The sequence below is a fragment of the Cnephaeus nilssonii genome (assembly GCF_951640355.1).
Source record: "Cnephaeus nilssonii genome assembly, chromosome: 20".
Taxonomy (NCBI): domain Eukaryota; kingdom Metazoa; phylum Chordata; class Mammalia; order Chiroptera; family Vespertilionidae; genus Cnephaeus; species Cnephaeus nilssonii.
Genome location: NC_137091.1, coordinates 21,023,631 through 21,048,923, shown reverse-complemented (window position 1 = coordinate 21,048,923; position 25,293 = coordinate 21,023,631). Strand labels below are relative to the sequence as shown.

The 25,293-nt window shown below is 41.6% G+C and overlaps 1 protein-coding gene and 1 pseudogene across 7 annotated transcripts in view; one reads left to right on the top strand and one right to left on the bottom strand.

The window, feature by feature from the left end:
• ZNRF1 (zinc and ring finger 1) overlaps positions 1–25,293 on the bottom strand; it is a 103,415-nt gene that overhangs the window by 43,532 nt on the left and 34,590 nt on the right. The window lies entirely within an intron of this gene.
• Positions 13,846–19,461, top strand: LOC307116609 (archaemetzincin-2-like; annotated as a pseudogene). The gene has a single exon. The product of its transcript is annotated as an archaemetzincin-2-like (transcript).

The following is a 25,293-nucleotide window of genomic DNA, read 5'->3' as shown; positions in this document are numbered from 1 at the left end:
GGAGGGAGGAAGGCATAAAACAAGCTTGTTCCTCCTTTTCTTTAACAAACATATTTTTATTGATTTTAGAGAGGAAGAGACAGCGGGAGAGAGAGATAGAAACATCAATGCAGGGAGAGAATAATCAATCGGCTGCCTCCTGCATGCCCCCTACTGGGTATCAAACCAAGTCGATGCTTGACCGACGCTCTAACCACTGAGCCACCAGCCAGGGGTGGACCCCGTATCTTAATAAAAATCACAAGCTGGATGACAACCTTCACTGCTTCTCTAGTCCCACCTGGCATGACAGAAGCAGACATGCAGGGAGGTCACAGCCAACTCAAAAGAAAGCCACTTGCCCTCTCCCTTTATTCCTTTATTACAGAGGACAAGAGCAGTGACTGCTTTGTTCCTGGAGTGTTCTCCCTTGTTATTCTGATTCTGGTAGGAACAGGTCCCTCCCTTAATCAACCGAGCTGAGTGACGGGACAATGACAACGTGCTCACAGCATTCACCTCTCTGTGAGCGGCAGAACTTCAGAGCCCCCAGTGACTTCACAAACTTCATCGTTCACTCTTACAACCACCAGCGCATCACCTTCATCATTTATCAATTCCAATACTTTCAAGAGCAGACCAAGATCTTTGGCTAAAATTTAGAACATACAAATGAAATGCTACCACTTATTCTTTTTCCAAAGCTGCATAATATAATACGAACACCTGCCCAAGGCAAACGCTGAACCAGCAGGGGGCTGGGGGGTGAAGGGTGTGTGTGTCAGAGATGAAGGGGGATAAGGTAAAAGTAAAACCAGGTGGAGCCTGGCTGTCTACACCTAACCCAATCTAGGCCGGAATCTAGTCCTGGACTCCAGGAATGCGAACACCCACCCTACACCAGGCTGGAGACGTCCTTCCAGACCTCCCTGAAGGCACTCCTTCCATATGATCTGGTTCCAAGTGTCCAGCCTGCTGCTGGTGCAGTGTGGTGGAAAAGGGACTAAGCAGCCCCACCCGGTTTGGCTCAGGGGATAGAGCGTTGGCCTGGGGACTGAAGGTTCCTGGATTCAATTCTGGTCAAGGGCACATGACCAGGTTGCGGGCTCGATCCTCAGTGGGGGGGTGTGCAGGAGGCAATCAATCAATGATTCTCTCTCATCATTGATGTTTCTATCTCTCGTTCCCTCTCCCTTCCTCTCTGAAATCAATAAAAATATATTTTTTAAAAAGAAAAGGGACTAAGCAGGGAGCTAAAAATGTGTTCTCATCAGGCATCTGTTTCTAATCACTTGTGTGACTCTGGACAAATCTTAAGAGTTTCTGAGTCTTGCCGAAACCGGTTTGGCTCAGTGGATAGAGCGTCGGCCTGTGGACTCAAGGGTCCCAGGTTCGATTCCGGTCAAGGGCATGTACCTTGGTTGCGGGCACATCACCAGTAGGGGGTATGCAGGAGGCAGCTGATCGATGTTTCTCTCTCATCGATGTTTCTAACTCTCTATCCCTCTCTCTTCCTCTCTGTAAAAAATCAATAAAATATATTTTTTAAAAAAATGTTTCTGAGTCTTCATTTTTCTCTGTAAAGTGAGGAAACTGGCTTATGTCTCTAAAATTCCTTCAAATTCTAAGGCTTACAGATGTAAAATTGGGGATCACTGTGGTATTTTTCTCCTACTGAGGGTCCCCTCCAGTTCAGGGAGGACCATGGGTTCTTCTACCCCTAAAGAAAGGCAGTACTATTCCCTGGTGAACAAAAGGAATTGGGAGCCCCCAAGCCTCACACATGGCAAATATTCTAAAATATTTTCAGAATTGATACCCTGCTTGGTGGTGGTGTTGTTTTTTTAAGAGCCTCTATTTAAAAAGGCAAGGGGAGGCCCTGGCCAAATAGCTTAGTTGGTTAGAGTGTCATCTGATATGCCAAAGTTGCATGTTCGATTCCTGGTCAGGGCACATACAAGAATCAACCAATGAATGCATAAATAAGTAGAATAACAAATCAATGTTTCTCTCTCTTTCTCTGAAATCAATCAATCAATAAACAAACAAAAGGCAAGGGGATACTTGCTATTCGCACACTGACTGCTAAACTTCCAAAGACTCCTCCTCGTTCCTCCTCTGATGTCTCTCCCCTTAGACCACTTGTATAGTGTCCTATCACCAAACCCTGCAGGTAGCCACCATCACCTACAGTGGCCTGAAGGCGAGAGAGACCCAGATATTAAAGATTGAGAAGAACAGCAGTAACATTCCCCTTGCCACAAATACCAAAAGGAGACCGATCCTGGATAACCCTGCTAACCATGTACTGCTAGGAACATAGATGGCAAAGTGGATGCTACTGCATGTGGCCAAAGCTGCTATGAAAAGGTAAAGATATTCCATATTGGTGCTCCTGTTTACTTAGCTCAGTGGTCGGCAAACCGCGGCTCGCGAGCCACATGCGGCTCTTTGGCCCCTTGAGTGTGGCTCTTCCACAAAATACCACGCGCAGACACGCACATCCAGTGCGATTGAAACTTCGTGGCCCATGCACAGAAGTCGGTTTTCGGCTCTCAAAAGAAATTTCAATCATTGTACTGTTGATATTTGGCTCTGTTGACTAATGAGTTTGCCGAACACTGACTTAGCTCTTTTAATCAACTCTTCCTTTCTTTTTTTTTTTTTAAATAAATATATTTCTTTATTGATTTCAGAGAGGAAGGGAGAGGGAGAGAGAGAAACATCAAGGATGAGAGAGAATCATTGATCGGCTGCCTCCTGCACGCCCCCTACTGGGGATCGAGCCCACAACCCAGACATGTGCCCTTGGCCGGAATCCAACCTGGGACCCTTCAGTCCGCAGGTTGATGCTCTATCCACTGAGCCAAACCGGCTAGGGCTAATCAACTCTTTCTAATAAATAATTCATCTTACTTCAGCAACTCTCAATGTTAGCAAAAGGTCAAAGCATTGACCTTAAGCCTCTGTGGACAGAAACTCTCCAGCTTCAGATAAGTCTTCAAATAGGCCTTCAGAGGTTCTAGGAAGAGAGCAGTATTTCCTATGTGACTACAAAATGCATTTCCTGAAGAGACCTGGGGGACACGTCCCTAAGCTCCCAGGACTGTACTTAGTAGAGCTTCCAATGGGACAACGACAAGGCATTACCTTCTTCTGAGACGCTCTTAAACAAATAAGGTTCTAAGCATGTTATTATAAACGAGATATAACAGAGCTGTCAAAGCAAGTTCTTTAAACTGCTTGATTCTTTTGAAGTCACTGAACAGCCATTTGCTTAGATCCTTCTAAGCAACCTAACGGGCAGCCTACCAGTGAGAATACTGATACATTGTCAAGTCAAAGTGTAACCTAATTGAAAGTTTCTTTCACAGATTAACTTGAGGGAAATACAGTATAAACCAGCGTTTTCCACTGTCTCAGCAGTCAGGCTCTCAGGAACAGAAGCCTCTCACAGTATTACTGCACTCGGGCCAATTTTCATTAAAAGGCCTCAGCCAGGTCAAAAGCTGTTACAAAGCTGAGTCCTCAAATTGACACTTTCAACCAAGCTGGTGACAAGATGATTAATTCTGCTAAGAAACCTGGTGGAGTGGAAGTTATATTGGAGTATAGGGATCAATGGAGAAGCCTCACTCTTTCCATATCCTCTCTCCTCAGTCACTTCTGACTAAGCCATCACAAAACCTGCCAGCAAGAACATCAGAGCTTCACTACAGAGTCTGGCTCCCTCGTGTCCCTTGAAGGGAAGTCACCACTGGGCCTTACCGAGATCTCTTGCCTCATTTTCTTGGCCTCTTCCTTGTGCAGTGAAGAAACTTCAGTAGCCTCAAAGTATAGAGGAGAAATAAAGATATGATCTTTGAAGTCTTCTCCCAAATCAAGGCATAGCTAAGATTAAAATCCAGGTTTCTAGACTCAGTCTCTCCTTTGAGATTGGTGGATCTCATGGTCCTGGTGCTCAAAGGTGCAGATAGAACTTACTTCCCCACTCCTGCCACAGGCAAGGTTGGACCCCTAATTCAGGAAACAGCCCCATAACCTTGGTTTAGCAGTAGCCAGTCTAAGTACTTCCGAGTTTTCTGCAATCGAGAGGACCTTCATATCCTGACTGTACCCAATAATCAAACCAGGATGCCTTGTCATATAACCCAACCCAAACTCTACCTACTCTTCTGGATTCTGTAAGTACAAAGGAGTGAAGGGAGAAATGAGGGTCCCTACTCTCTCCACAGAGCTCACTGCTAAAATGACAGCTACCAACCCCACTCACTTCCTTGGAAAGCAGCTGCTGCTGGCCATCCTGAGACCAGGGTGGATGAATCCTTGGTTGTTTATGAAGTTTTCATTTTCTCCTGTAAAGTTATTTTCAATCCATATCCTAAGATCTCTCTGACTTTGGAAGAACTGGAAAGTTCAAAAGTGAGAGAGACCCAGAGAAAGCGCATGGAAGAACAGGAGGAACTGGTCATCCGGCTGCCCTGAGCTGGCCAACCTCCAGCTAGGCGAAAGCTCTGGAGCCCCAGGATTGCAGGAGCTGGTCTTCCTCGAGCCCTTCTCAATCCAGGCCCAAATTAAATCTTTTTTTTTTTTTTAATCGCCAGGTTTTGATCAAACCTGGTGATTCTTGCTGAGCAAACAAGAAAACAAAACTGTCGCCATCACTATTTGTACTGAAATAACCTCTCCGAAATCTGTTTAGATCAGAAATCTGCTTGGCATGAATAAGCACAAAACAAGTATTTGAGTTACTCAGGAGTCAAAGGAGCAGGGAACTGGAGGAGGAGGCTGGCAGGGTGGAGGTTTTCAAAGAAGCCTTGGAGCCAACGGATTGTGAATGAGGAAAACCCCCAGGAGATTGTGAACAAATCAGAAAGAAAATATAACATCATGACTCTCTAAGGAGGAATGTCATCACAACAAGAATCTTAAATCTTGAATTCCAACAACACAAGAAACTGAACAGGAAGAAGCCAGAGCTGAATGAATACATCAGGGGGAGTAAAGTTTTCCTGAGAAAAGAGAAGTTTATTTATTTATTTATTTATTTAAAATATATTTTATTGATTTTTCACAGAGAGAAAGGGAGAGGGACAGAGAGCCAGAAACATCGATGAGAGAGACACACCGACCAGCCGCCTCCCGCACCCCCCCCCACCGGGGATGTGCCCGCAACCAAGATACATGCCCTTGACCGGAATCGAACCTGGGACCCTTCAGTTCGCAGACCGACGCTCTATCCACTGAGCCAAACCGGTCTCGGCAGAAAAGAGAAGTTTAAACAAAAGCCAGGGCCCAGGCGGCGTGGTTCAGTGGCTGAGTGTCGACCTATGAACCAGGAGGTTGTGGTTTGATTCCTGGTCAGGGCATATGCCCAGGTTGTGGGTTCGATCCCCAGTGTGGGGTGTGTGCAGGAGGTAGCCTATCAGTGATTCTCTCTCATCGTTGATGTTTTTCTCTCTCTCTCCCTCAGAGACCCTTCCTCTCTGAAATCAATAAAAATATTTTTTTAAAAACAAACAAACAAAAGCCAGTGGTCTCACTGATGTCATCTTTACCACTCAAGAAAGCTTAGTCCTAGGGCGTCTGAGGGAATGCTCACTTGCCCTTCAACGATTCAACACTTTACATACTCAATAGAACGTCATTCTAAGCAGCACAGACACGTCTGCTGGGAAATTTTACTTCTGGACAAATGGAAGGACATCAATTGATCTCAAAGCAATAAACCAGGAGACACTGACTCACTTGCGCTTTGGTGAACCATAAAAATAAAGGATGCCCATGCACTGCAGTCCTGTTTGCCTTATTTTTCTGACAATAAACTAGCCAAAGCCAGAGAACTCTTGAGTTTTCTGGTTGATTCTCAAGAGGATTTCCACAGTGGATGGTAGAACCTAATGGTTTGAGAAGTCTCTTCCATGAGATATTTCCATCACAATTTTTTCTCCCACAGACTACTTATGAACTACAATATTTTTAAGTTTTGTATAAACATATAGTTCCCATCTCTGTTAAAGAGTGCCAATGCCAGATTTATTCTCTTTAAAATATATATAATTGATTTCAGAGAGAGAGAGAGTGATGAGAGAGAATCATTGACCAGCGATCCAGCCCGCAAGGTTGCCAGTTTGATTCCATCAAGGGTGCATATGTGGGTTGCAGATTTGATCCCCAGCCCCAGTCGGGGTGCATGCAGGAGACAACCAATCTCTCCCCCTCCCCCACTCCTTCCCTCTCTCCCTCCCTTCCACTCTCTAAAAATCAATGGGAAAAATATCCTCGGGTGAGGATTAGCAATAAAAATGAACAAACAACAACAATGATGGAATCCTCCACCCAATACCCAATTTGCAGGGTCCATAGGCCAAGCTGCCTTATGGAAATTGAACACAGCCACTGGGATCTATGGAAGGAGATAAATCCTTTCACAGTCAACTTCCTTAAGCCCTGACCTCTGAAAAGGAAGATTCCAGCTCATCTTTATGGATTCTTATATTTCAAACCATCTATAATAATAAAAGCGTAAGAGCCCCTTGCATGAATTTTGTGCATCGGGCATCTAGTGTGTGTGTGTGTGTGTGTGTGTGTGTGTGTGTGTGTGTGTGTGTATATATATTGTGATATGGGGAGAGGGAACTGTAGAAATAACCATCAGCTGTTAACAGCTAAGATGACTGCAGTCTTCAGAATATTCTCCAACAGCAAAGAGTCCCAATTACATGCAAATTATAAACTGACAGCTCAGCAAAGGAATGGATCTAAACTCTGAACAGCTCCGGGAAGGCATTGGGTCACCAGCTAGCAAATGTCATTGAGGCAACACTGGAGAAGAAACATTACTTGTTTTCTCTGAAGCTTGCAATGCAAGAAAGATTCTGTTGGTCCTTCAAGGATATGTCCAGTTAGAGGCGAGACTGACTGTCCCAGAAAAAGCTCATTTCACTTGGAAAGGCAACAATCATCCCCACAAGATTATGTGTTCAGGATGTTTTTCTTCTGTAAAATCCAAGTCCTTGGTCTCCTAGCTCACTGGAAGATGTCATCGATGTGGCACTCTCATGCCTCTCTCCCTCCAGGCGGCAGCTGGTGTGTCCACAATGCCTTTGACTTTGTGGGCAGAGAAAAAGACATCTCTCCCAGGGTGACCAGTGGTGCTCATCATCAAGCCTGGAGTCTTTCCAAGGAGACCCCACTGTCTGAGTCCTGGTCCTAGTCCAGTAGCATGGAAAGTGCTGGGGACCAAGTTCTTCCCAATAAGAGACACCCAGGACCTTAAACCAGCCTACCTGCCTCTGTGAAAGAAAGGTGAAATTTGCCCAGCTGGCATGGCTCAGTGGTTGAGCATCAACTATGAACCAGGAGGTCATGGTTCGATTCTGATCAGGGCACATCCAAGTTGCGGGCTCCATCCCAGTGTGGGGCGTGCAGGAGGCAGCCGATCATGATTCTCTCTCATTGTTGATGTTCCTCTCTTCCTCCCCCCTCCCCCTGCCCCTTCTTCTCTGAAATCAATAACATATATATATATATGTATATATATATATATATATATGTATACACACACACACACACACATATATACATGTATATATATGTATATATATATATATATATATATATATATACACATATTTTTTTAAAAGGTGAAATTCTTTAAATCATAGGCAAACAACTGAAAAAGAGGAGTGAGTGTGCATGAAGGGAGGATTGGTTCTTAATTCTAGTTAACTAGTGCTGCCACTTTATTTAAACCAGAGAAACAGTTCCTTTAGAAAATGCTAAAATGAAAGCAAGAGGGCATGTCCAAATGACATTCCCACACTTCTCAATTGTCTTCCTACATCAGTGCAGCATGGGAAGATGCCTGGTTCTGCTTGTTGGGGAGAGAGCCCCCCGTTCTACAAATGAACATGGACTCCACCCACTCTGGCTGTTACAAAGGCGTCTTTCTGCATTTGCCCTGGGAAGCTGATAAGATCGCAGTAACAGGTTCATCCAGACACCCTGCTCCTTTAATTACGCTCGAAAACAAGGGAGCTACATAGGAGAACAGACCAGGAAGAGAGTCAGACCCTCTTGTTTGGACTTGACCAGCATGAAAGGCCAGGTATGAGACAAGGAGAGGCTGAGATTGTTCAACTGATGGGATCAGTGAAAACCATCTCCACAGAACAGTCTCACGCTCCGCATGAATAGGTAAGGCCAATCCCCCAGTGGAATTAATATCAGGAGAGAAATCACTGGTGATACAGTAATGCCATCCCAGAACTTAGACGGTCAAGGAAGCACAAAGCACTGTATTACTGACGTGTAAATTATTAAATCACTTCTTAAAGTAAAAGGCAATGATTCTAGATCCTTAATCAGACATGCTTAACTCAGGGACCCGAGTCAGGGCAGATAACCCAGCATGAAGCCTGAGAAGCTCACATTGATTTCCTCTGTGCCTGCTCCTACCCCTGCCCCCCACCCCAACACACACACACACACACACACACACACACACACACACACACACGGCCACTCTTTCCTCTCACCCAGGCCCTATGGGGAAATCTGTCCAGGATCTTAGACTAGGGACCCTGAGCCAGTGACTGCCTTGCCTCTGGACTCACCGAGGTCAGCGAGGCAGCCGAACAGCCAGGGTATCAGGAAGGCCCTAGGGTATCAACTTCTCCCAGCAGGGCCATCTCTCACCATGACTGGACTTCCAGATCAGACCTCTGAGAGTACCCTACCCTCACAATACCAGTTGCTGGGTTTTATTTCCCTTCTCCAAACCAGAACCACATTTCTGGATCAACATAGTTAACAAGGCCCTTCCTTCTGGAAGACAAAAAGCACATGTAAAAATGCTATGCTATTGCCCTAGCCGGTTTGGCTCAGTGGATAGAGCGTTGGCCTGGGACTGAAGGGTCCTGGGCTCGATTCTGGCCAAGGGCACGTGCCTGGGTTGTGGGCTCGATCCCCAGCAGAGGGTGTGCAGGAGGTAGCTGATCAATGATTCTCTCTCATCACTGATGTTTCTCTCTCTCTCCCTCTCCCTTCCTCTCGGAAATCAATAAAAAAAATATTTTTTAAAAATGCTATGCTATTGAAAACATACAGCAGGCTGATTATTTTCTATATGGTTCCTGCCATTTCCACAGGAACCACAAAACAAGAGGAAGCTAAGGGGCCTTGCTGGGGGGAGGGAGAGCACAAAGTAAACTGTCAACAAGGAGAGAAGAAAGGAAGAGATATAGTTAATTCAACCAAAAGCAAAGTTTTGACCTGGGCTTGGGAAGACTATGGCCACCAAAGAGAATACAAGGGAAGAACTTGAGCCACCAGGATGAACCAAACAAGCCAGTGGATGCTACGACAGATGTGACCTGAACAGGGAACACAGAACCAACGCGACATACCCTAAAGCAGTGTTTCTCAACCTTTGTAATGCCGCGACCCTTTAATACAGTTCCTCGTGTTGTGGTGACACCCAACCATAAAATTATTTTCGTTGCTACTTCATAACTGTAATTTTGCTACTGTTAATGAATCGTAATGTAAATATCTGTGTTTTCCGATGGTCTTAGGCTCTACAGCAGCGGTTCTCAACCTGTGGGTTGACCCACAGGTTGAGAACCGCTAGCAGGGTCGCCTAAGACCATCGGAAAACACAGATATTTACATTACGATTCATTAACAGTAGCAAAATTACAGTTATGAAGTAGCAACGAAAATAATTTTATGGTTGGGTGTCACCACAACACGAGGAACTGTATTAAAGGGTCGCGGCATTACAAAGGTTGAGAAACACTGCCCTAAAGGTTCTTTTCTGAAGTCTAGATTTTCTTGAAAACATGACGTTATACTAAAGTACAAACTGAAAAGACATAATATAAGCTTATAAGGAAAACTATTTACACGAGCCAAGTTTGCTTATTTAACAGGAAAATCGTGTTTTGCAGCCCGAGGCACACCTATGATGGGAATTACAGCTGCAGAGAAAACTTCCAGGCTTGCAAGGAGCCGGACAGCTGCAGGCACTGGGCATTGCAATTTTTATCTCTCCAGCTAGAGTCTTAAAGTTAGAGAATATTAATTCTATTTTGACCCTTTGTTCCCATCGTATATGTATATTTAGAGAATTGGTGTTTAATGTTAAGATTCTAACCACCCACCTGAACTAATTTTATAAGGTAGGGTGGGGAGTGAGATAAAATCCCCTAGATTTCCTCTGGGGTCTATAAATAGAGCTTCTGGAAGGCAGTCAGCCTACCTAGGGCAGGACTTTAAGAAAGAGTCCATTTCTTCAGGAGGTTCCTCCCTCACTTCCAGTATAGGTGCCTCACGGAGCTAAGCCACAGGATGTCTAGCCTTGGGAATACATGTGTCATATTCCCAATGGCAGCAAACAAAAATGTTTCTCACATCTGCAGGTTCAGAGTCTCCTCATTTTCACCAGGGTCACCAGCTCCGTTTTAATTCTATATGTTTGTGCTGCAAAGGAGCAGAATCACAGAGGAGATCATGCAGAGATTAAAACTGCATTTGACCAATGTCACCCCAATACATTTAACAAATTAAAAAAACTGCATTCAGTGAAATGTATCTAAACATTAAGATGGGTCGATGGAGAGACTGTATCCGTCAGCAGTCACCAAAAGGTGGTCCACGGACCACTGGTGGTCCGTGAGGTCTGAAAAGTTGGCAACCGCTGGTTCGAGGAAACCTTTGGAGCAGTGGTTGCCAACTGGTGGTCTGTGAGGTCTGAAAGGTTGGCGATCGCTGACACAGATGACCAGTTTGTGATAAAGCAAATATGGGGAAATGTTGGTTGTAGAGTCTAGGTGGTGGTTACATGGATGTTCACTGCACAATTCTCTCAATTTTACTGTCTCTGGCAGACCTGTCTGCTTGAGGATGGAGGTGGCTTTGCAGGAGCGTGATGTCACTCACACCTCTGAGACATAAAACCTGGCCTCACCTTCAACAAGCCTGGTGAGCTGAAGGAGGCTTTTTGAGTCACCAAAGGTCCTTTACAAGGGCATACATCAGCATCAGCCTCGTCAAAATTAGGCACCTTTCAGATGGGTACTAGAATTATCAAGGTGATCACTTCGTGAGTTATACAAATGTCTAATCACTATGTTGTACATCTGAAACTAATATAACATTGTCAATTATAATTAAAAAATAAATTGTAAAAAGATTAGGGATCTTCTACAAACAACTCATACTTGGGCCCCACTGTAATTCTAATGACCGACAATCTAGGTTGGTAGGGTGATGTAATTTTTTTCTCTCTCTTTTTTTTAATCCTCACCTGAGGATATCTTTCCACTGATTTTTAGAGAGTGGAAGAGAGAGGGAAAGACAGAGAGAAATATCAATGTGAGAGAAACGTATCGATTGGTTGCCTCCTGCATGCTATCCAACCAGAGCCAGGCTGGGGAGGAGCCTGCAACTGAGGTACGTGCCCTTGACCAGAATTGAACCTGGGACCCTTTGGTTCACAGGCCGACGCTCTATCCACTGAGCCAAACTGGCTATGGCTAATTTTCCTATCTTGATAGAGGTGTGAGTTACACTTGTGTATGCACATGTCAAAAGTCAATGAATATATATATATAATTAAAATGTGTGCACTTCATTGTGTGTACATTTAGGGTAGTACACAGATGACTGCAATTTACTTTGAAATGAGTCGGAAAAATAAGATTGATGAGTGGATAGATTAATATATACGTGATGATAAAACAAGCACAGTAAAAAAAAAAAAAGATGTATTTGGGGTTGGTGGTAGTGAAAGTGGTGGTCCCAACAGACAAGTGTTTTTTAAAAACTTCTCAGGTGGCCGAAACCGGTTTGGCTCAGTGGATAGAGCGTCGGCCTGCGGACTCAAGGGTCCCAGGTTCGATTCCAGTCAAAGGCATGTGCCTTGGTTGTGGGCCCATCCCCAGTGGGGGGTGTGCAAGAGGCGGCTGATCGATGTTTCTCTCTCATCGATGTTTCTAACTCTCTATCCCTCTCTCTTCCTCTCTGTAAAAAAATCAATAAAATATATTAAAAAAAAAAAAAGAAAACTACTCAGGTGGGTTAAACAAACTAATCCATCCATACCATTAAATACAAATTAGAAAAAAAAAAGAGAGAATGAACTATAGATATGCATAATTTGGAAAGATTATTATACTAAGTGGAAAAAGCCAATCCTGTAGGTCACATACCGTATGATTCTATTTATATAGCATTAACAAAATAACATTATAGAGATAGAACATAGATCAGTGGTTGCCGTGGGCAGGGAGATAAGTGTGACTATAAAGGGAGGCACTAGGGATCTCTGTGTGATGGAGCACTGCATCCTAATTGCAATGATGGCTACTTCAGCCTACACATGTGACAAAACTGCATAAACTACACACAAATGGGTGCATGTCAAATTGTTAAAATCTGACTAAGGTCTGTAGATTGTACCAAAGGTACCAATCTCAGTTTCCTTATTTCAATCTTGTGCCATAGTTACGTAATATGTACCATTGGGGAAAACTGCGTGAAGGTACATGGGACCACTCTTATTTTTACAACTTTCTGGAATCTATAATTATTTCAAAATAAAAAAGTTAAACACAAGTTCCTCAGATGATGGCAAAACATTTCCATAGTTAAGAACTAGTAATCTAGTCTAACCGCTTACTGTAGAGGTTAAAAACCAAAGCATAGAAGTTTCTCAATCACAAAAACCTTCATTTTCTAATTCCAAAACTAAAAAAAGTCAATCAAGTACCAAAAATGTTAATAGTTTCTGCGCCATGTATGCCTAAAGACATCATCCCTTCCTTCTTTGGAATAACAATCTTGGCATTACATGAAATACTAGGATTGAGAAAACCCAAATAGATAATTGGGAGTGGAGGGTGGGAGGGGGGAATAGATCAAGTGGGCCAAAAGGAGAAACAAAATAAGTGATTTCTACATTGGGGCAGCTGCAAATTTGCAAACTGAAAATTATAGGTAAGTTTTTTAAAAAACTGAGTGTTTCAGCTCTGGCCAGTGTGGCTCAGTTGGTTGGAGTGTGTTCCCCTAAACTAAAAGGTCATGGTTCGATTCCTGGTCAGGGCACATGCCTAGGATGATTCGATCCCTAGTTGTGTGGGAGGTAACCAATGGATGTTTCTCTTCCTTTCTCTCTAAAATCAATAAATGTATCCTCAGGTGAGGATTTAAAAATAACAATAAAAATAAAAACTGAGTATTTCACACCCATCATACCCAAGCCTGGGTTTGTCAAAATGGGGTTCTCTCAGCTTTGAGGGCACCCAAACCATTATTTGCATGAGTAAACATGCTCTAGACACAGCTATTTCCATCTGTGTTGTTGAAAATAAGATCCTGCCTAAAAAAAGACAATGTTAAAAAGTCATGCCCTAGCTGGTTTTGCTCAGTGATAGAGCGTCGGCCTGAGGACTGAAGGGTCACGAGTTCGATTCCACTCAAGGGCACATGCCTGGGTTGCGGGCTCAATCCCCAGTAGGGGGCGTGGAAGAGGCAGCCGATCAATGATTCTCATCATTGATGTTTCTATCTCTCTCCCCCACTCCCTTCCTCTCTCAAATCAATAAAAAAAAATATTTTTTAACCTTTTGCACTCGGATGTCGAGTGTGACTCGACACGGTTAGCATTAGAATAAAGGAATTGAGAAAAAAGCAAGCGAGTGCAAAGAGTTAAAAAGTCATAAATCCTTCAAACTACAAGCTCAACAGGGGAGTGAACCATGATTCTTTTCATCTTTTAAACTGTAATAACTTTGCTTCAGCTTGATCATCTTGAAAAGAAAACCATTATGACACATTTCAATGTTGATATACTGATGTCCTTAGGAATTGAAATATTAAGAGAAACAAGAAACTTAGTGGCTTCTATAACTTAACAACTTCACTATCCTCCCTACTACTTTCCACCATCCCATCTCTTCCTCAATCGCTAATCAATTTAAAAAAAAAAGTAATTTTTAAGATCTTTGTAATCATGATGACTAATAATTCAGGAAGCTAAGATTCCAGGACTTGTTAAATTGTGAGAAAGATATCAACTTTAGTCACTTGTTGAAAGTTCACAGAAGACTAAACCTAAGCCTTAAAAAATTCTTTGACGTGTCAAGTCTCAATTCTGAAAATGAAAATCAGGGGAACTTCCAGTTACAGTAACATGACAGCCTAGAAACCAGAAAACCCTACTGCTTACAAATATCTGATACGACTGGAGAACAAAAGAAAGAACTGGAAATCCCCAAGTACCAGAAACTGAGAACTGGGGGGAAAAAAAGAAGAAGAAGAAGAAGAAGAAAGAAAGAAAGGGACAATAGGGAAAGGGTCTGTATGCCTGAGCTACATACAGAGGAAAAGTTTCTCCTGCGATCTGTAACCAGAGATCTACCTACACCTGTGCCCTGCTTGCAATGAGCTTGCAATAAAAAATTACAGAACTCGGGGAAACAATGCACTACAGACAGGAATCCAAAAACAGTACAGTCTAACAAGTCCTGTAAAATAAGGATATTTAAAGACTAAAGACATAAAGGGATTCAAAATTCCAAAGAGTAAGGTACTATAAAGGAAGGGGGAGATGGAGGGAAGAAGGGAGAAAAGATAAATAAGAAAAAGGACATTTTTGGGACAACTGGAAATTTGAATAAGGACATAATGGTAAATAATATTAATTGGTAAATGTCATGATGTCTACAACTTACTTTGGGAGGATTTTGGCAAACTTTTTATTTTTTAATTAAACTTTTTATTTTTTAATTTTAAATTAATTTTTTAAAATATATTTTTATTGATTTCAGAGAGGAAGAGAGAGGGATAGAGATGGAAACATCGATCAAGCTGCCTCCTGCACACCCTCTACTGGGGATTGAGCCCTCAACCAGGGCATGTTCCCTGACCAGGAATCCAACTGTGACCTCCTCCTAGTTGACATTCAACCACTGAGCCACACCAGCCAGGCTTTTATTAAAAATTTTTAGAAGGGGGCGGTCGCGGGTGAAGGCACCCTGCACACTTTGCCGACCAAGCCCTGACACGTAAACACTTCCATGGGAAGTGTTCCGGAAGCCTCGTGGTGGAACAGCTGTTTGCCCCATTCAAAGGGAAGGATGAGAGCTCTACCTAAAAACAGGATGTGAGCGGAAGAGACCTGTCATTAACACTGTGGTCCCTGTTGCATCTTCGCACTCTCCACCTCCACCTCCAATTACGGCATCAGCTGACATCAGGAACAATAAGGCTCGTGAGTGGAGGAAGCCTGTTTGACAAGATGAAAACAGCACGGCACTCGGAACAGACACTTAGAACAGCTCTCATCTCAAAGAACCCGGCACTTGTGTCCCAGTATGAGAAGTTCGATGCTGCAGAACGGCGTTTGATGAACGAAGCCTTCCAACCAGCCAGTGATCTCTTTGGGCCCATCATCTTGCATTCTCAGTCAGATTGGATCACCTCCCATCCTGAGCCTCCCCAAGACTTTGAAGAGTTTTCCAGTGATCTTTCCAGAAAGACACCCTCTCGAGAGAAACACAGATCTCTAGGAAATACCAGAACTGTCAGTGAAGAATATGTTAAATGGCTCAAGGGCTACTGTGAAGCATTTTTCTATGGCTTGACAGTGAAACTCCTAGAACCAGTTTCTGTCTCTGCAACAAGGTGTGCCTTTAGAGTCAATGATAACATGGAGACCCTACAAATACATGCAGGGCACATCCTGCACTTCTGAAAAAAGAAGAAACCTGAAGATGCCTTCTGCATTGTGGGAGTAACAATGATTGGTCTTTGCCCGAGAGACTCCTGGAATTTTGTCTTTGGACAGGCCTCTTTGACAGATGGTATTCCTTTTTGGCATTTTTTGGTAGAAACTTTCTGAACTTAAGAATATTGGAAGATACTGAAAAAGGGAAAAAATTCCATTATAATTTTAATGAAGGATATTTGAACTCTCATTAACTTCAGTGAAAATCTTACATAATTGTTTTTTAACTCTTTTTGTAGTCATTTTGCATAGATGGAATAGCCACAAATTGCTTTATAAGTGGGAAAAAAATAAAAAATATAAAAAATAAAAAAATAAAATTTTTTAATGTTGACATTATTGCTACAACTTACTTTTTTTTTCATTTTATTTAATTTTATTTTTCCCATTACCTTTTATCCTCTCTATGCCCTCTATCACCTCCACCCCTGAAATCACCACACTGTTTTTCATGTCCATGAGTTCTCTCTGTCTGCCTGCTCTCTATCTATGAGTCTGACTCTATTTTGCTTGGTATATATATAGGCGTTCATTATCCTATTCCTTCAAGTATTCTGTAGAACTGAAAATTTTCAAAATAACAAGTTGAGGAAAAAGACATCTTGTACATTTATAAACATAAAAACCTATGTGTGTATCAAGACAATTAAATATGGTCATGAGCGTGCGGGTTAAAAAAGAAAGAATAAAAGAATTGGAAGCACTTAATGATTTAATATGGTTCCAACCCAAGTAAATTTTAGCAATAAGAAAATCCTAGGACATAATTTGATGAAGAGTTAGTTCATTTATTTCAGGGGATCGTGGTGCCATACCACTTAAAACAAAGCAGATAACACTTATGAATTCATATTGGATCATCTAAGAAAATGTAACTGCCAACTTCACCAAAAGGTCTAAGAATAATACTTTCATTATACATTCTATAGCCATGATTCCTGAATACTAAATTAGTATAAGTCTTATGTTATATCAAAGTAATTTTTAGGAAAAACTATAAAAGGGAATAAAAAATAATTCCTCTATGATTAAAAAGTGCTTGTGGGATACAGCGAAGCAGAACCTAGGGTGAATGTAAACTGCATGTACTAGAACAGGCATTTTATATAGACAGGGGTAGACTGCCTAGCACTGGGAGACTTGGAGGGAAATGGGAGATGTCTCGAAGTCGTGGAGTTTCTTTTTAGGGTAAAGAGAATGTTCTAAAATTGACAGTGATGATGGTTGTACAACTCTGAATATACTAGTACTTTGAAAACCCCACTGAATTGTGCACTTTAAATAGGTGAATTATATGTGAATCAAATATCAATAACATTATGAAAAATGCATGTAAGATAATGAAAAAATGATTAGTGTCCAACTCAAAAACCTAGGAAAGAACCATAAAGCATACCCAAAGAGTGGAAGGGAGAACTAGGCCAAAAAAAGGTTCCTCACAGCAACCAGCAAAAAAGGACCATGGTGATTAGGCAGAAAATTTGTTAATTAAAAGGATGGTGGCAGCCCTAACCGGTTTGGCTCAGTGGATAGAGCGTCAGCCTGCGGACTGAAGGGTCCCAGGTTTGATTCCAGTCAAGGGCATGTACCTTGGTTGCAGGCATATCCCCAGTAGGGGGTGTGCAGGAGGCAGCTGATCGATGTTTCTCTCTCACTGATGTTTCTAACTCTCTATTCCTCTCCCTTCCTCTCTGTAAAAAATTAAAAAAAAATACATTAAAAAAAGGATGGTGGCAGAGTAGCATGGACTAGAAGCTAAGCTACAAGGGACAAGGCCAAAAACCACACCACAAAACTGGACTGATGAAGAACCCTCTTCTTCTTCAGCCTTCCTTACAGAAAACACCACCATCACATCAACCCTGATGCCATTTACATGCTAGAACTTGACCCTGCCAACGTGCAGCCTCCACTGCTCAAGTTGCTCTTTCCAAATTAGCCTTTGGACAGAGCCCAGGTCATCTCTCTGGACCCTGCAGTGAGGAAAGCCAGGTATTTAAATTTCCTGAGCTCTAACTTGAGAAGGCAGGGTTCATGGAGTTAGAAAGTCTCCAATAATCATTCCTAACAGCAAACTAGGTACAGAAAGGAACGTTCTTAACCTAGTGAATATCTACAAACCCACAGCAACAATCACTTTTAGTGGTGAGACTTTTAAGAACATTCTCTTTAAAATTCCTCTATGGTCAGGGACAAACCAATTATGCACACCATCAATTCTTTAATTCAGGGATGAATTAAACAGCCGAGCCAGTCAAGTTTTATGAGCTGAACCGTGTGCCCCAAAAGTCCTATGTTGAAATCTTAACCCCCAGTAACCCAGAATGTGACTATATTAGGAGATAGGGCCCTTAAAGAGGTAATTAAGATTGCTGCCAGCCGGTTGGTTTATTCATATATTCCTGCCAACAGCATTGGGGGGCCTTGTTCCTTAGGACGACTGACTGACTTTAACATCAGAAACATCACAGGGTCCAAACCAAAAGAGATCTTCTCACTGCCGTTGCAATGATGTGGAGCCCTGCTGACTATATTGCTTTAACCATTTCTGTTATGCTGGTAATGGTAGGCTCCCTTAATGTAGAAGTGACCCAGCCTGCTTGTAGCATGGGAAAAGCCCTGAATGCCACTTCCAGCACTATACAGGGAATAAATCAAAAGGTGAGCCAGTTCTAGAGAATCGGGCAGCAATAGATTACTTGCTATTGCGGCATAATCACGGTTGTGAGGAATTTAAAGGAATGTGCTGTTTTAATCTTTCTGACAATTCTCAGTTGAGAAAAAAACATATGTAAGGTCCTACATTCATCCCTGGGAACTGCTTTCAAGGCAGAAGCAAATGCAGTCAGCAGGATCATATAAAACTAATCTCATAGATAGGGAATGACAGAAATAGCAGTGGGGAAATGTTAAGGGCAAAAATAGAATATTGGGGACTAGCTATGGTTATGGGAAATATTAATCATGCTCTGTTAACATGAATGCCTTGTGTTGGTTAAAGAAAGGACATTCTAACCTGGCTGGGAGCTGTAACCCCACCAGAAACTGGGAGTCAACCTTGGACCTGGGAGTCAACCTTGGAATGTGGTCCATTCTCATTCAAGAACTGCCTATTATCATGGAAAGTTTAACAACTTTGTTGCCCAAACAATGGAGTCCCACCCCAGCCTTGACTACTTCCCATGCCTGTAATCCCTACTTCCCAAAAATCGTTGTCCTCTCCTATATAAGAGACTGGCTAATGAGGGGAAGGGGGGGGGGGGGTCCTGCAGAGCAGATTTTTGTGGTTGACCTGCTGCTCTCCCATACTGCCAGTAGTATTGGAATAAACGCTCATATATGATTAAAAAAAAGAGGTAATTAAGGTTAAGTGAGGTCATCAAGATGGGCCCTAATCCAATATGATTAGCGTCCTTATAATGTACTGGATCTATTAGATACATTTCAAAAGCATACCAGAATTAAAAACAAAACAAAATAACAAATTGCAAAGAGATACATTATATCTTTTCATTTTTAATACTAGTGGCCTAGTGCACGAAATTTGTGCACATTAAAAGAGAATTAATTAAAGGAAATATTTTAATATTGCTATTTGCCCTTTCTCTCTAATAGAAGCATTAGAGATGAAAGAAAATTAGTAAAATGTATATGAAAATCTCCCTCCTGTCAGAGTCTGGGGCATGCCACGGGACCCAGCGTCAAGTCCCTGCCAACCCCCAAGTGCCTCAAAAATCACGGGAGACCCAATGCGGATGGCCCCACCCCCATTGGGCAAGACCCAGACCTGGCTGGCCCCACCCCCGTCAAGCCCCCCCTCCTGCTGATCAGTTGTTATGTGTGAGGGTGTGACAACCATTTGCACATTAGCCTTTTATTATGATGATGATGATGATATACACAAAATCATGAATACTCATATAAGTAGTACAAGCACAGATAAAGCCACAAGAATGATAAAAAAAAATATGTGAACATTTCATCTTGGTAACAGGCGCACAGATGTTTGTCATATTATTTTCTCTACTGTTCTGTATAATTGAAATGCTTCATTTTTTTTAAAATGAAAAACTTTGATGAATAGATAAATGCAAACATTAAATTCTAAGGGGCTCAGAATATTTTAAAAAGTCCCACAATACTGTTCTTTTCTATATGTACACACATGCTTTTTCAGGGACCTTAAGCTCACTCCCACACTATCACCACCTCAGCAGGAAGATAAAACCTGCAAAGAAGTGAATAGATTTCCAAGATACTTATTTAAAAATTTGGTTTTGAATTACACTTTATATTCAATATTATTTTGTATTAGTTTCAGGTGTATAGCATAATAGTTAGGTAATCATATACTTTACAAGTGTTCCCCCTGATATTTTCAGTACCCAATTGGCACCATACATAGGTATTACAATACTATTAACTATATTTTTCCTATGCTGTACTTTACATCCCCATGACTATTTTGTATCTACCAAACTGTACTTCTCAATCCCTTTACCTTTTCACCCAGACCCTCAACCCCCTACTTTCTGGCAACCCCAAGACACTTATTTTTCATCCATGTGTCCATCTCTATCCCTCTCCTTTCCTCTATCTCTAAAACATCAATAAAAAGCATATTTGAAAACAAAACAAAAAACCAACAGCTTTAGGTAGTGCCCCTTTTTCATGGCTTTTGTGAACTCCTATAATCTGAAAGGTGCCAGGGAAAAATATACCACACTCTCCACCTAGGAATACTCAGTGAGATCATGAGAGAAGATTCAGCTGAGTCAAAGAGCAAAGCGGGCTTACAGGCACGATGCAATATGGCTCAAGTTCAAAGTCAAGTTAAGATCCTAATAGGGATCCCATGGACAGAGCCAGTGATTGATAATGTCATTAAATCTTTATTGCTAGGTTAAAGAAAAAAACAACTTTAGATCCAGTAAAATTTACACTGGTCCTCCCTATGCTTATTAGCATTTACCTTCCCCACTCATCCATCCTCTCTCTATACCTAGGATAATGACTCAAACTTCTATTTCCCATTCTTTTCTGAGGGGGGTGGGGAATAGTCAATAATACCAAACAAAAAATAATAATGGGCCCAGCCAGCATGGCTCAGTGGTTGAGCGTTGACCTATGAACCAGGAGGTCACGGTTCAATTCCTGGTCAGGGCACATTCCCGGGTTGTGGGCTCGATCTCGTGTGGGGCCTGCAGGAAGGCAGCCAATCAATGATTCTCTCTCATCACTGATGTTTCTATCTCTCTCTCCCTCTCTGAAATATATATATATATATATATATATATATATATATATATATATATATATATAAAGAAATCATAATGCAAAAAGGGCAGGCAGAGTTCATGCATTTAATTTTAGGTCAGTTACCAGGTTTTTCTTGAGCCCTGGCCAGGGTTATTCTGGTACTGGCATGGGGAACCTGGTTAGCATGGGTGTGGGTTAGATGAAAAACAAACAAACAAAGAACAGGAACACATCCCTAACAGGATCCATGAGGCCACCAGAGAAGCAACGCCCACTGATCCCACCAGGACACCTACAAGAGATTTCTGCTAAAGACGGTGTTCCACAGTATAGAAAGGGACAGGGAAGGCAGCTAACAGAATCACTGTTCAACCCTCTGCCACCTCCTTCTTCTGGTGGAAGTATTACACAATGTTGGAGGAAAGAATCCCACTTTCAAGAAGCCCATGGGTGACAGACAGAACCATACCAAGCTCCCCTTGGGGAATAATATATTAAGTAACAGGTGAGGTGCTTAAAATATTATGTTACTCCATTTAAGTACATCACTCTGGTTCATTTGTTATATATACAACCCCTCTTTTCCCAAGGGAAAAACAGATTGCCGTCAAACAACTTAATTAAAAATATATCCTACAGCCTTGTAAAATCAGTGGCAGCAAAGTGTGTCAACAGGAAGAGGAGGTTTGAAAGTCAAGCACTCTCTCTCTGTCCTTTACTCAGCAAGGCGGATACCTAAACCACTGCAAGAGATTTGCAAGGATTAAATTCTGAAAGTCAGGATCCTGGTTGTAAAATATGAAGCAAAAGTAGCCCTGATTCATAGCAGTTTCCTTGGAAAACCAGTACCCCATCCAACCTGAGATCCTCCTGGTCTCTTATGTGCTATTTTCTATAGCTGTTTGTGTCCTTATACTACATGTCTCTTTGACTAGACTGTAAGCTCTATGAGGACCAGAACCATATTTTAGCCATTTCTGCGTATCTATTAGCGCCTAAAATGATACCCTGCATACAGTCAAACACTTAATAAATATTAGCTGGGTTTAAGTGACTCCAGAACAAAAAGGCCTGATGGAAGTGGAAGGAAGATAAGAACTACACAGTTTGGAAGGAAGCCTGTTCAAAAGACATGAACATTTAAAACATGAAAAGATGAACAACCAACCTTTGCAAGATAGAGATAAAATGTTCCTCTAAGTAAAATTGAGGAAGACAAGCATCGCAGTTTCCTCTTGAAAGCTTCTGAAAAGATAAAAGCATGTCTGGCTTGAGTGATAATGTGTTCCAGGCTTAGGCAAGAGCAGGTGAAAAAATCTGTTAAAAGCAATCAAACACGAAGCTGCCTCAGTGATGAGGGAACCAGACTTGGCCAGGCTGCTTCAAAACTCACTGGTATAAAGGTGGTTTTAAAATAAGGAAGGAAGGATCAAAATGAGAGAGAGAAGATAAATGCATCACCTTCAACACATTCTTTACTGAATATGTTCTCTCCCTCCTATTAACAATTTATGGTGTGCCAACTACTGGGGTGAAGGGAGACACCCCAGTCCACTGCTGCTCTGGAGTTGGCCTTGACCTGTGTTCTCGCTAAGCTGTTAGACGGAACATGGCTAACCTGGAGAAATGCCAATAATCAAGTGTCTCTCAGGAATCCTTTATTACAGCCTCTCAAAGAGCAGTGAGTCAGTTCAGTTCCTCTGAGAAGTCACACTCCTGAATGAAAAACATCAGGATTTAAAGTTTTGTAAAAATCAACAAGCTAATCCTAAGATTTAGAGGAAAATACAAAGGACCTAGTATAGCCAAATATTTTTTGGAAAAGAAGAACCAACACTACCAGATTTCTAAACTTACTCTAAAGCTAAAGTAAGATAGTGATACGCATATAAGTCAATGGAACTAAAATGAATCCAGAAAATATCCTTTACATTTATGGCTAGTTGATTTTGCCAAGAGAATTCAGTGGGAAAGGACAGTCTTCAACAAATGGAGCTAAGCCAACTGAATGTATATGTGTAAAAATATAAAAAGAAAAGGAACTTAGACCCTTACCTCACACCATCCCCAAAATTAACTCAAAATGAAACAGAGACATGTTAACCAGTTAACTGAATTTAATTAAAAAAGGTCTGCCGCTTGCGTCTATAGACACTTATGGCGAACAAATGCTTAAGAGCTAAAACCGTAAAACTTCTAAATGAAAAAAATAGAAGAAAAAATAAACACCAAGAAAAAAGAAATAAGAAAAAAAGTAGAAAATCTTTGTGACTTTGGATATGCATATAATTTTTAATATATTACACCAAAAGCATGATCAAAGAAAAACATTTTAAATTGGATTTAATAAAAATTTAAAATGTTTGCTCTTCAAAAGACACTATATAAGAAAATGAGCCCTAGCCGGTTTGGCTCAGTGGATAGAGCATTGGCCTTCGGACTGAAGGGTCCCAGGTTCGATTCCAGTTAAGGGCACATGCCCCAGTGGCGGGCTCAATCCCCAGTAGGGGGCGTGCAGCAGGCAGCCAATCAATGATTCTCTCTCATCATTGATGTTTCTATCTCTCGCTCCCTCTCCCTTCCTCTCTGAAATTAATAAAAAAAATATTAAAAAAAAAGAAAATGAAAAGACAAACCACACATTGGGAAAAAATATTTGCAAATCACGTATCTGATAAAACACTTGCATCCAGAATACATAAGGAATTTTTACAACTCAATAAGATGACAAACAACAACAACAACAACAACAAAACGGGCAAAGATTTGAATAGACATTTCACCAAAGATGAGATATGAATTGCTAATAATAGTAAGTACATGAAAAGAGGCTAAACATCATTAGTCATTAGGGAAATGCAAATTAAAATCACAATGAGATACTACTACATACTTATTAGAATGGCTATAATTCATGAGACTGACAAAGGTAGGTGCTGCAAGGATGACAAAATTGGAACCCTTAAACATTACTGAAATGCACAGCCACTTGGGAAATGTCTGTCAGTTTTTTAATTGATTTTTATAGAGGGAGAGGGAGAAACATCAAATGTGAGAGTGGAACACTGATCAGCTGCCTCCTGCACAAAACTCCCACCCGGATAGAGCTCACAACCCTGGCAAGTGCCCTAATCTCAAACCAGCAAACCTTGGGTGAATCGGAAGATTCACTAACCCAGAGCCACACCAGCAAGGGCTTGTCAATTTCTTAAAAGGTTTAATCGAGGATCTACCACATGGAAACACATGTCCACACAAAAACTTGTAAGTGGATGTTCACAGCAACAACATTCATAATTGCCTCAACTAAAAAAAATCCAAATGTCTATCACCTGGTCAATGGATAGACGAAATATGGTAAATTTATACAATGAGATACTATTTAGCAATAAAAAGGAATAACAAACTCAACATGGATGAACCAAGTGAAGAAAGCCAGATGTAAAAGGCTACATATTCTGTATTAATTTATAAGAAATTTCCAGAAAAAGCAAATTTAGAGACAGCAGATTAGTGGTTGTCTGGGACAGAGGGTGGGACTACAAACAGACATAATGGAACTTTAGGGGGTGTGAAAGTGTTACAAGATTATTCTAGGTAAATGATATGCAGATTGTAGTCAACATGTATGTACACAGTCTATACACTTCAAGGATAAGAGGAGCCTGAAATCTAGCTACCAGAGGGAAGAAAATAAGTGCTCACAAGCCAGTCCCAATCCACTTCCTTATTATAGACTTTTCCAGATCTGTTGGCAAAGGTTTTGTTGCTTTCCAAATTTTATATGAAAGAAGCAAGATACATGTGTATCTTATGTCCCTTCTAAAGTCCAAATGAGGCACAGGACTATCATTACATACCAATCTATCAATGTGGTTCCATCCTTTAGAGTTTGCTAAAACAGGAGGAACAAAATATTCTGAAGATGTAGGTCTCAACAGTATCATCCATTCTGTTCTTCCCTCTACAGAGCAGCACCTCCTGTCAATTTTATAACAGGAACAAGAATTTAAACTTGATCCAAATTTGATCACATCTAAAATGCCACCCATCACAAAGCCTGCAAAAAGACGCTGCTGGAATCAGGCAGAATGAAATTCTGTCTCTGTCATTTCCCATCTTAATTGATGGGAAGCCTGGCACTGAACAAGCATTCAATAAACGTCAAATTCGCCCTAGCCAGTTTGGCCCAGTGGATAGAGCGTCGGCCTGTGGACTGAAGGGTCCCAGGTTCGATTCTGGCCAAGGGCACATGCCTGGGT